The sequence below is a fragment of the Lathyrus oleraceus genome, chromosome 3, assembly GCF_024323335.1.
Source record: "Lathyrus oleraceus cultivar Zhongwan6 chromosome 3, CAAS_Psat_ZW6_1.0, whole genome shotgun sequence".
Lineage (NCBI taxonomy): Eukaryota > Viridiplantae > Streptophyta > Magnoliopsida > Fabales > Fabaceae > Lathyrus > Lathyrus oleraceus.
The window spans coordinates 357349011-357362026 of record NC_066581.1 but is presented as its reverse complement, the minus strand read 5'-3'; the positions used below and the strand labels follow the sequence as shown (position 1 = coordinate 357362026).

At 26.5% G+C, this 13016-nt stretch overlaps 1 long non-coding RNA gene across 1 annotated transcript; it reads left to right on the top strand.

Moving 5' to 3' along the window:
• Positions 1-4448: 4448 nt before the first annotated feature.
• Positions 4449-5101, top strand: LOC127127662 (uncharacterized). Its single transcript, XR_007805404.1, has 2 exons — positions 4449-4602; positions 4697-5101. It is a non-coding gene; the product is annotated as an uncharacterized LOC127127662 (long non-coding RNA).
• The last annotated feature ends 7915 nt before the right edge of the window (positions 5102-13016 follow it).

The following is a 13016-nucleotide window of genomic DNA, read 5'->3' as shown; positions in this document are numbered from 1 at the left end:
ATATATATATATATATATATATATAAAATGTCAATTATTATTAATAATTAAATAACATCTTCAATGAATATCTTAATGTCAATTATAACTCACCATTAAAATAACATCTTCAAAATGATCATTAACATCTCTTAAAAAAACTTTAATATCTACTTTTTTTTGGTTCTTTTTATCTTCGAACGATTGAAAATCTAAATCTATTAATAAAGATAAAAATGTCATTATATGTATCTTTGAAGAGGTTGTTTCGGTCAACTCTAGGTTTGCATGCTTCCCAAGATCAATTTGCATTGAAATATTAGTCTTTGACAAATCTAACCCGACGCTCAGTAGAGGTTGAGTTAGATTGTTTAACAACATGATGATCTTGTGGAACGAAGATATCAACCTTGACTTGTTCAACCAGTTCATTCTACAAAACATATAAAAGTCCATATTTACCACATTGAATTAACTAAAATAAGTAATATTGAAAAAAGTATCTCCTTACAATCTATTCAGCCACTTCGCGTGTAGCCTCTTATGTGAACTCACCATTTGGTATTTGTCGTGCCCTCTTCCATTTCTCATGACGTGATGGTGGAGATGGTTTATGATCAAGGCTTCTAGAAGGATCTCCCAGCTCTAGTTCCATTTGTTTTCTTTTTTCATTAATCATTTTTTGTTCAAGTTTATCATATCCTCCACGAGACAATCTATGTGGATAGATATTTCTAGCTCCATTCTCCTTTCTTTTTTGGCTTTTATCCAAGAATTCAGGAGTGGGGCGAGACTTTACAAAATCCTCCCAAATATTTCAGTGATGAGTTATGTAATTCAAATGTGATAACGATGTTTCAACGAGTTTTGAAAAGAGATGATGTTCCAATCGATGTTTGAAGAGTTGAAGTTGAAAAAAGATGATGTTCAAGTTGATGTTGGAAGAGTTTTAATGAAAATCTCCTAAGATTTTTGTGAAGAGGATGACAATGAAGTTAGAGTGTTTTTTGATAGGTAAATGAAAAGTTAGACTATAGTTCTCTGAAGTATTCATTCAATAGAACAAACTCGTCGATTTTTAGGCTAAACCGAGGAAATGTATTAATAAAAAAAATAGGAAAGCCCCATAGCGTCATATTTTGCAAATTCATTTAAAATAACTATCACGTCGATTTTTAGAGAAAATCGAGGTAATAGATTAAAATCAATTAAAAATAAAAAATGACACTTGAAAAATGTTGATGCAAAAGATATTACCTATTGGTTGTCAAATATAACCGAGGGTAATATGAATTAAAAATAAATAAAAAAAGGGGAAAAGGGAAAGACATCATGTAACCCTAAACTAATTAAAAATAAAAATAAAACATAAAATGCAATTGCTGGGATTCGAAGGGAGCTCCCTCATAGTTATATTCCATGGATTTTGATAATAAATGAGGGTATATATTGTATATATTTTTAAAAATTAATGGCGCTGTCAGGACATATATCTCGGTTATTGATAAGTTAATATGAAACTTTTATCGTGAAATATATTATTTGTAGTAGTGTTTATAGAGTAAAACTAATTATGAACTCTATACTTCATCTAAATTGATCGAGATACATAGTCTTGTTCTAGCTTAAATCACTTCAGACTTTACATTTTAAATTTCACAATATGCTTAACAATCAACTCATGATTGCGAGGAACACAAAACTCTAATAGGCTTACCATGTGGTAAATACCTAAATCGAGCAATATGTTGAACTAAGAGAAGACAATATTTTATTAAAAAAGAAAATGCGATAGAAATTGGAGAGCATGAACGATAAGATAAAATAATGGATGCTTAAATTCATCTTGATGCATTGATAGAGAAAATAAAGGATAAAGGAGATTAGAGTAAGATACTGAATTTAATGAAATGTTTCTTTTAGTTTTAAATTAATTTCGATTTAATTTTTTTTAGTTTAATTGCAATAAAATGAAATGTGACATGTACAAATAATTTCCTTAATAGATGACATATGATTTAATTTAATTTAAAAAGGGGGAAAATTAACATGTTTTTGTCTTCTCATTAAAATTGATAAAAGATTTGTTTACATGTAATTTTTCATTTCTTTACAAATATAATGTGTTTCCTGAATCTAAGTGGTTATTCTTTTAAGTAACAATGAAAAATTGTGGCATAAAATAAAGAAAATGATTGTTTAAGGTGAAAAATTGCATTGCGGATAACTCATAAGTAAGTTATCCGAATAAAATGCTTATGCAACAAGGAAAAATTGTTGCCTAAGAAAATAAAATTGTTGTCTAATGTATTAGGCAACGATTTTTTAAGTGCGGGATATACACTTATTCATAAGTTGCAAAAACCATGTCTATTAGAATAGGCTACAATTTTATTTACTTTAGACCATAATTTTTCATTGTTTCCTAAACTCAAGTTATTCGATAACGAAAAATTACATATCAAAAAATGTAATTACAAGTTATCGGGTGAATAAAATTACATGCCGGAAAACTTCATTGCAAGTTGTTCGATGTAGAAAAATTACATACCAAAAAACTTGATTGCAAGTTATTCGGTGAATAAAAATTACATACCAAAAAATATGATTACAAGTTATCCAGCGAAGAAAAATTACATACCGTAAAAAAATCACATACCAAAAAACTTTAAATAAAATTATCCGATACACTTTAATAATAGAGATGTGAAATGATAAATATTAAATAATAAAAATTATTTGATAAATGAAACTTATAGAATTGAAATATTTTAAAAAATACGAGGGTATAGGAATAATGATAGGGATATGGGTTTTAAACCATTTAGTATGAGTTTTAAAATACAGGGGTATAGGAATAATGAAAATCATGCACGTTTTATCTTTTCATTTTCAACCATTTAGTATGAGTTTTAAAACCCCGCAAGTATTAAGCGTTATTATTTTTTTTTTGGTTTTCAAGCATTTAGCCGAGGCTATTAACCCCCACAATGTATTATTTAATGGTTGAAAAATGAAAAGAAAAATGAATTAAAAAAATCTTGAAAGTTTGTAGGGTCTAAAAACGAAAATAAAGAAGTCTCTCACGTGAGAGATCTATTACAGTCTTGTACAGATGACAAAGCCAAAATACAAAGAAATAAAATAAAAAGTAAATAAAATAAATTTCAGAAATCCAAAATACTCTTAGATTTTGTTTGGGATTTTGGAGAGAAAAGGTAGAGAGGATTTTAAAAAACGAATGATTAAATAAAAATAATAAAAGGATTTAGTTGGGGTGAGTTTTGGAAATTTTGTTTTATTCAGAAAAAACAAAATTTTCATAATTTAAAAGAACTAAAAATATGTATTAAAGATATGTTAATCACATATTAATATAACTTTTTTGTTATAATATTACAAAAATTGAAAATATGTTATTGATAAATACAATTTTATCATTTTATAAAAAATGAAAATTGTTTATATATATAGATATATATATATATATATATATATATATATATATATATATATATATATATATATATATATATATATATATATATATATATATATATATATATATATATATATATATATATATATATATTACAAAAATTAAAAATATGTTAATTTGTTATTTAATGAAAAGTACCGTTTTATCATTTTATAAAAAAAAACAAAATTTCAAAAAATCTTAAAGAGTTTTTAATATTTTCTAAAAATTCATATTTCAAAGTCCTTCACTTATTTCTCTTCCAAACTCCCGTTGAAAAACACTCCACCGTAAAATGTTTGCCACGTCACTGCTGCCACATTATATCTTTGGCAATACTATTTTTTAGAAGAACTTCTTAGGAAGGAAATCTATTATTAGTCATGGAATAAAAGAAATGTCTAACATTTAACTCTTACTTCTAATTTAAATAAATAAATAACTATATGTCACCGTCATAGTAGTTGTAATATCCATTAAAAAAAAAAGCTATAATATTATGCATTGATAAATAATAGATTTAAATAGTCTTGTAATTGATAAATAATATTATGCATTGATAAATAATAGATTTAACTCTTACTTCTAATTGATCTATGTAAATTGAGTTTTTTTTTTAACTATATTTTTTTTTATAAAATAATTTTAAAATGTTAAAATATTTTTGATTTTATTCTATAAAGTTAAAATCCGCATAAAACATTCAGATTTTCTAGACTAAAATCAAATAAAATATAATATTTAAAGGTTTTATTAAAAAAAAAATACACACTAGCTTACAGAACCAAAAAGATTATTTAAATTTAAATAATATACGTGTAATAAGTCTAAAATGTATCTCTTTCTTTTTCTAATACTTAATATGAGTAGTTGTGTAGTATACAAGTTTTCCAAATTTTGATACTTTTTTCTGACTCATATTCTTTAAAATATTACATAATAAATAATAAATAATAAGATTTAACTCTCAAAATATTTTTTATAAAATGAGTACTATATAAAGAACTTGAAGTTTCCTATGCATAATACTGAGAACAAAAGATAATAATAGAATACAAAGACAAAATCTTCAGAAAAAATGACAGTGCACATTTGCAAACTTTTTCTCATGGGAGTTTTATGCATTACATTGCTCCTATCTTTTGGTAAGAAATATGAACTTTTTCCTGTAAATTCTATTTTGTATATCATTGTTAAAATATATAAAGGAATTTTGAGTTTGAGAGATTTTTTTAACAGGAGCAACGGGTAGCGATATAGCGGAAACATGCATTGGTGGACTATGTATTGATTGTGCCGTAAGATGTTTATGGTTAGGATTTCCGAAAGGTGAATGTAATTTTCGTTCCTTATGTTGTTGTTATAACTAGTTAGTAGTTGTCGTTTTTAAAATAAATTACAGTATTGTAAATACTTAATAATATAGAATAAAATAAATAAATCTTCCTCCAAAATTTTGCTTTTATGTTTGAAGCATACACATTTGATGTCTGGTTTGAGTAAAAGTAAAGTGGAAGACTTGAAAGAAGAATGACTTCTCCTTCAACTTAAAGACAGGGTGAAAATTGTTTCCATTTTAATATTGTATATTATGGGTGTAATTATAGTTTATATTCAATGAAATATTACTATTTTATTTTATAATGTTCTTTTTTTTAATTTTGCAACTTTTTTTTATCAAATAAAAAGAACTAATTTGCAACATCGATGTATGCTTATTTATATTTTTTTGGCATATATTTTAGTGTTTTAAATTTCACTACTTAAATATGAGTAAATAAAAGATTGTAGATTCATACTCTATCATATTATGAGATGTATTTGTAACATAACTTTGTATTTTAATTTTAAAATTCTAAAACTAATGGTATATGATCCCAAAAAATAATACTCTCATTAACTATGTTTTTTTAAAATTTACTTACTTACAGTAATGGTTGGCACTTGACATATTATTAATTAACAAGCAAAAGTTATTCGAAATGAATTACAGAAGACAAAACTTAAATACTTTTAAAACAAGTTATTCAGGGATTAATATTAAATTTTTTAAACACCAATTCCCAATTTCCATCCCTTATTCGATTATTATTGATCCAATTTCCAAGTCAACGATCTTAGAGTCTCTAGTAGTAGTTAACAACGGAGGAAATATTACTAAAAACAAGTTTCTCACTAAACAACAAATCTTTTAAAAAAATAAAATGCTCTTTGGAAAAACAAATTATATTTTTTACATCCTCCTTTATTATTAAACACGAGTCTTACAACCAAAATAAATTGTTTCATTCACAATCAACTCTACCAACTTCTTTTAAGCAGCTCTTTGAGCAAATTTTCGTCACAACCCATTTGAGCCACTTCAACATTTTCAACCTACAGAAACGTGAAGAGACCGTTGCAAAATCAGAAAAATCATTTTCCTTAAACTATGAGAATAATTTTCAGACCGTGTGAAATAGATGTGTTGCCTTACCCTTTTTTGAAAAAAACATTTCCCTTAAACAACTTGCTTGGGGCTATAGCAACGTTTTATAGTTGTAGTTGTTGGGGATATATATATATATATATATATATATATATATATATATATATATATATATATATATATATATATATATATATATATATATATATATATATATATATATATATATATATATATATATATATATATATATATATATATATATATATATATATATATATATATATATATATATATAAAATATCAATTATCATTAATAATTAAATAACATCTTCAATGTATATCTTAATGTCAATTATAACTGATCATCAAAATTAACATCTATTAAAAAAACCTTAACATCTACATCTTTACATCTATGTTTCTTCGTCTTCAAATGTCTTTTTTATCTCCCGTATGATTGAAAATCTCCATCTATTAATAAAGATAAAAATGCCATTATGTGTATCTTTGAAGAGGTTGTTTCGGTCGACTCTAGGTTTGCATGCTTCCTAAGATCAATTTGCATCAAAATATTAGTCTTTGACAAATCTAACCCGACGCTCAGTAAAGGTTGAGTTAGATTGTTTAACAACATGTTTTTAAAATAATTTTAAACATATAATTAAATAGTCAAATAGACTTAAAAAAGAACTACAATGGCATCTATAGGCAAGGTCGGGGTAGACTCAATTTCAAATGCTAATAACAATATATTATCATTATTTTGATACATTGATATTTAATTAGTAATTGATTTCTCTAGTTCATGACCCTTTTAAGAAATTTTTACACCTAAGACCCTGCATTTCTTGTTATTTAATTAATTAAATATGGATTGACATAATTAATTATTAATAAGTTATATTATGGTCAATTTTTATAAAACATTAATTATTGATGAATTATTTTATTGAGTTTTGTGTCTAACTGGACTTTGATAGATTGAAGCATTCAATGAAGTCCAATGAAAGATCTTTGCCCTCAGTCGTTTAGCTATTTACATGTCGCTCTATTAAACAACTAATATACTCTAATACCAATTGATATATCTAATTGAATCGAATAGATACAAGTTATATCATATTATTATATTTATAAAAAAAAGGATAAGAACAGTCACTACACCATATTTGACTTTAGGCAACGGAAGAATTGTCAATGGTTTAAAAATCGTAGCTTAAAGTGGTAATAGGATGTGCTTTTTACTCGTTGTCAAGTTTCTAGAATTATGTTGTGCATTTACTTGAAGCTACGGTTCTAAAAGTGTGGTAATAACATAATCATTATCTATTCCTTATTAAACTACGGTTTCTGACTGTGGCTGTATAAAAACCATCCCTTATTCAATTTAGACTACGATTTCAGAATATGGGTGTAAGAAAATATCCCTTATTATTTTATGCTACGTTTTAAACCTGTGATTGTTCCTTCTTTAAAAGGAAGATTTTAAAATTTTATTTATCAATCATAAAAAATAACATAGAGCAAGTATCGAAACCTACAACTAAGCTATATGATATCATGATAATTTGTATTCCTTAAACTTATTTATATTATAACTCTACTATATTTTTTTTAGTGTCCTGTTATCTTCATAATTTTATTATTTTAACATATAGAATTATTAAAGTTATATACATATAATACAAATAATATTATAAAAATAATTTTTTTAAATATACACCACACTATTTAAAATACATGGTATTTTTTGAAGAAATAGATTTTGAATTCGATAATTTATTATTTTAGTATAAAATAAACAAAAATTTATTAAAACTTTTTTGTTATAAATACGTAATGGCAACTCCAAAATAAAAATTATTTTTTTATAGCTATTATTAAAATATTTAAAAATTTATTGTAAAGTTAATAAAATTTATTAATCTTTATAATATATTTTTATATGAGAAAAGAATTACACAATTACACAAAAAGAGAAATCATAAATTTTGTGTAATAGAATGAGATATCTTTTCAATACTCTTATATAATTGATGATTTTGTGCAATAAAGTATTTTATGCTATTAATGCATAATTATTAATGTCATATAAAATTATTAATTTTTATTTGAATTAAATTTTTATTTGAAATATTTTTTATAAATGTTATTTTGTAAAAATAAAATTAATACTATTTTTTTTTAATTTATGACATGTAAATAAAAAATAAAATTTACATGTTGTAATAAATTTTCATAAAAAATCAGTTTAAAACATATAAAATAATTATTTTTAAAAAATCTAAAGAGATTGTAAATTAAATATTTTTAAATATATATAAATGGTGAAAAGAAAACCAATAGTCTCTTCCTGAAACCCTTCTTCAGCCATAATTTTCCCTTTCCTTGCAAAGGCTTAAAAGAAGGAGATTTGTCTTCGACGCTTAAAATTTCTTCTTCCGTCTTTTTTTTTTGTTTTTCATCTTCTTGATTTCATAGTTCCTTCAAAGCCAAATCTTCAAGGATTCATTCGAAGAGAGAAACATGTATCCTGTATTGCGTTCATGTTCGATCATTCACTGAGCATCCTCCTTTCATTATTGATTAGGAGTTTTCAGGACCTCATTTCTATGTAACCTAATTAATTAATTTCACTTTTTTTATTTAAATTTTGCATTTTGAGTTTGGTGTTTTTGAGTTTAGGATTTCATATGACGATGGTGATGCATGTGGTGATTGAACTGTTGGTTAGATTGTTGCTTTAGTTATGTGGTTGCTCTCACTGTTTAACTCATCATCCTTCAGGTATGTGATTTTCCTTTTCATTCCAGTAATATGACATATTGTAAGTTGGATTTAAGAATTAGATACTTCTATACCGGAAAGAATTTGCTCTAAGAATAGGTAACAAAATTCTAATGATAACAAACATAAGAGCCCTTAAGAATGAACAATATCTGGAGCACTTGGTTTCTATCATATTTCTAATTTTCTCTACCCTTTATATGTTAATATCATTCTATAGGGGTTTTGCTATAATTATTTGTTTTTAGGTAGCTCTTATTTTGAGTGTTTGTTTTATGTTAGAGTGACATTATATTTTTTCAAATGGGTCATGATAACTTTAAGATAATTTATTGTTAATTATAAAAAACATACCAATTCTGTTTTACATTATAGACCACACAATTAATATTTGGTCTTTAAATAGAAAAGAGGGCTTAAAACCATTAGTTGTGTTTGTGGAAAAAATTTCAACCACTTTATTAAAATGATTTCAACCACTATATTAATCTGCACTGAGATCTATAGTTGTGTTTGCGGAAATTTTTAGATATTTTATAAGTATATCTAACTTTGTACAGAGATAAACATCTCATTTTTATTTCTTGGATATCCACTGTTTTTAACTATATACTTGTGTTGATTTTAAAATGCAGGATTGCAAGGATGATTGATGTCAAGGTTAGTGATGTTGAGTACTTAGAAGTGAATTATCCAAAACAAGGAGGATATAGAGCTACTTATTTCATCTTTAGTGGATTAACTTAATTGTATATTCATCTGAATTCTTCTAACCTTTGTTGTTTATGTTGGTACAAATTTCAAATGGTATAAAGGTTTTCTTATATCACTCTCATGTTCTTCTACTGTCATAGTTTTAGGTGTTGCAAGATTTAGCATTCTTGATGAGTATTTCAGTTATAGGCAACGTATTTTATATGTTGTTTATTAAAAACGGTGGATTTTTCTTATGATTTAGGCGCGATTATATATTTAGTTTAAATTAAATTATAGATTGAGCTACGGTTTTAATTTTTTGCTATCAATAATCGTTGCCTTTTCATGTATTTTGGGGATGGTTATTTTATGTTGCACGGACTAAAACTTTAATTAAAATCACGAACTTTTGATATTTAAAGCGACGGTGTTCATAATCCGTGAGTATAAATAAAAAATCGTGCTCTAAAGGAATAGACAACGACAGTTTATTCCACATTTGGTAAACCGTCCCTTGAAGACTTAGACCACGGTTTTCTACCTTTAGGTGACGATTTTTCGTTGTTGCCTAAACCCAATTTTGTTGCAGTGGGTGTATTTTGTAGTAATCCTCTCATACTCATTCTTCGGATGACCATCTCTCAAATTCTACAAGATACACCGCTCTTATCATTAATGATTATTTTTTGATATAACATTATGCTATAATTTGAATCTATTTGATTCAATTAGACCTATCATTTCTATTATATGCATTTAGTTTAGATAGTAAATAACATGATTTGAAAATAAAGATTAATTATTTGCTTACATAACTAATTCTCCTTTGTTATTTGACAATGTTTAGGGGTTTAAGATTTTAATTTTATTAAATTAAACTTAATTAAGTATCATTTTAAAAATAACGGTAGATTAAGTCTTATTTATATAAAATGTGTGTTTTCAAAATAATCATTTTATCTCAACAAAAAATTTGGATAACAAAATTATTGTCTTTTTTACAAATTTTAACTTTGGTGTTGTAGTTAATATGTAGAAAATGTGGATAGATATTTCTAACTCCATTCTCCTTTCCTTTTTTGCTCTTAGCCAAGAATTCAGGAGTGGTGCGAGACTTTACAAAATCCTCCCAAATATTTCAGTGGTGAGTTACATACTTCAAACGTGATAGCGATGCTTCAACGGGTTTTAAAAAGAGATGATGTTCCAGTTGATGTTGGAAGAGTTGTAGTTGAAAAGAGATGATGTTCAAGTTGATGTTGGAAGAGTTTTAATGAAAATCTCCTAAGATTTTTGTGAAGATGATGACGATGAAGTTAGAGTCTTTTTTGATAGGTAAATGAAAAGTTAAAGTATAGTTCTCTGAAGTATTCATGCAATAGAAGAAACTCGTCGGTTTTTAGGTTAAACCGAAGAAATATATTAACAAAAAAAATAGGAAAGCCCTGTAGCGTCATATTCTGCAAATTCATGTAAAATAACTATCACGTCGATTTTTAGAGAAAATCGAGGTAATAGATTAAAAATAATTAAAAACAAAAAATGACACTTGAAAATCTTGATGCATAAGATATTACCCATTGATTGTCAAATATAACCGAGGATAACATGAATTAAAAATAGATAAATAAAAAGGGAAAAGGGAAAGACGTCATGTAACCCTAAACTAATTAAAAATAAAAATAAAACATAAAATGCAGTTGTTGGGATTTGAAGCGAGTTCCCTCATAGTTATATTCCATCGATTTTGATAAAATGATGTTGTTACATTTTAAATTTCACAATATACTTAACAATTAACTCATGATTGCGAGGAACACAAAACTCTAATGGACTTACCATATGGTAAATACCTAAATCGAGCAATATATTGAACTAAGAGAAGAAAATATTTTGTTAAAAAAGAAAATGCGATAGAAATTCGAGAGCATGAACGATAAGATAAAATAATGGATGCTTAAATTCATCTCGATGCATTGATAGAGAAAATAAAGGATAAAGGAGATTAGAGTAAGATACTGAATTTAATGAAATGTTTCTTTTAGTTTAAAATTAATTTCGATTTAATTCTTTTTTTAGTTTAATTGTAATAAAATGAAATGTGACATGTACAAATAATTTCTTTACATCAACTAACCCATCTTAAAATAAAACTTTATTTCTACTAAGTCAAAGTAACCATCAAATTAAAAGTCAAAACAACCCACTAAACTTCTTAGCTACCTTTCCTTTAAGACTCAGATTTAAAAAGTTGAAACAATTCTCCATAGAATCATATTCCAAAGAGATTTTGCCACAGGACAATGATAAAACAAATGGAAATCAAAAAGAAAATATCAATTCATTTTTCACTTTTTCAAAATTAAAATATCTCATAAAATCAGGCTAATATTAATCAAAAAGAAAAAGTTTGATGTTATGTTGTAACAATCCAAATGATGTACTTTCCACATACTCTTATTTAGAAGCCTTAAAAGATCACATAAAAAACCACCAAGCCTCTAGAAATCTCATCGATTGCGTTCATGATGATATATAAGACTGTTAGGACAATCGTTAACAAATCAGAAGACAATAAACGAGAATAAAAAACCACAAACTATAAACCATATCAAAATCAAGAACTCCAAATAAGCGTGACAACATCATGTTAGAATATGTCAAATATAAATTAGGCAATAAAATATCATGTTAGCCGTAAAATATTATGTATTAGCTAAATTAGGAAATCAAATATTATGCTTGCTGTAAATTAGTCAATTGTACAGTGTGATAATTGTTAGCTGTCATTCCCTTAATAGAAGAGGAATTATAGGGACTCTTGTGTATATATATGTACTACAATACAATATGAATAATATAAGAAATTATTCTCTGAAACTGTTCTATATGGTATCAGAGCTACACCGACTTCCTCTCTACAATATAGGAATCGGTACTTGTTAGTTTCTTTGGATAATTTCTGATGACTTCTTCCGAGAATAATAAATCAGAGAAACCCAATTCTTCTTCCGAGAATAATAAATCGGAGAAATCCAATTCTTCCGCTGCGATCCAGATGCATGATGCGCTAACCCCTGAACGACTTGACGGCAACAACTATGTCGAGTGGTCGTTGAATGCGCAGAACAAGATCAGAGGCAGAAAACGTTGGGGTTACGTCACCGGAACAAAGGCTGCACCAAAGGACCAGGAATCTGACGATTATGAAGCATGGGAAGATGAAAACTGCTTGGTCAAGTCTTGGCTTCTGGACTCAACGACCAAAGAAACCAAATCTCTCTTCATTCGCTTGGCTACGGCAAAGGAAATTTGGGAAACTGTGAAGAAGACGTACTCTGTCAACCAAGATGCATCAAGAGCATATCAATTATATCGTGAGGTAATCTCTACTTAACAAAATGGTGGATCTATTATTACATACTTTAGTAAATTGCAGAGGTTATGGCAAGAGTATGATGCTATTAATGATTGAACCATGGAATGCTCTAAAGATATCGAGAAGCATAACAAGATGGTTAATTCCCAACGAGTTTATGTATTTTTAACCGGCCTGGATTCACATTTGGATGGAGTTCGTGGTTGTATCCTTGCTACCAGTCCACTCCCAAATATTCAATCTGTTTATGCAACTGTTTGTGCTGA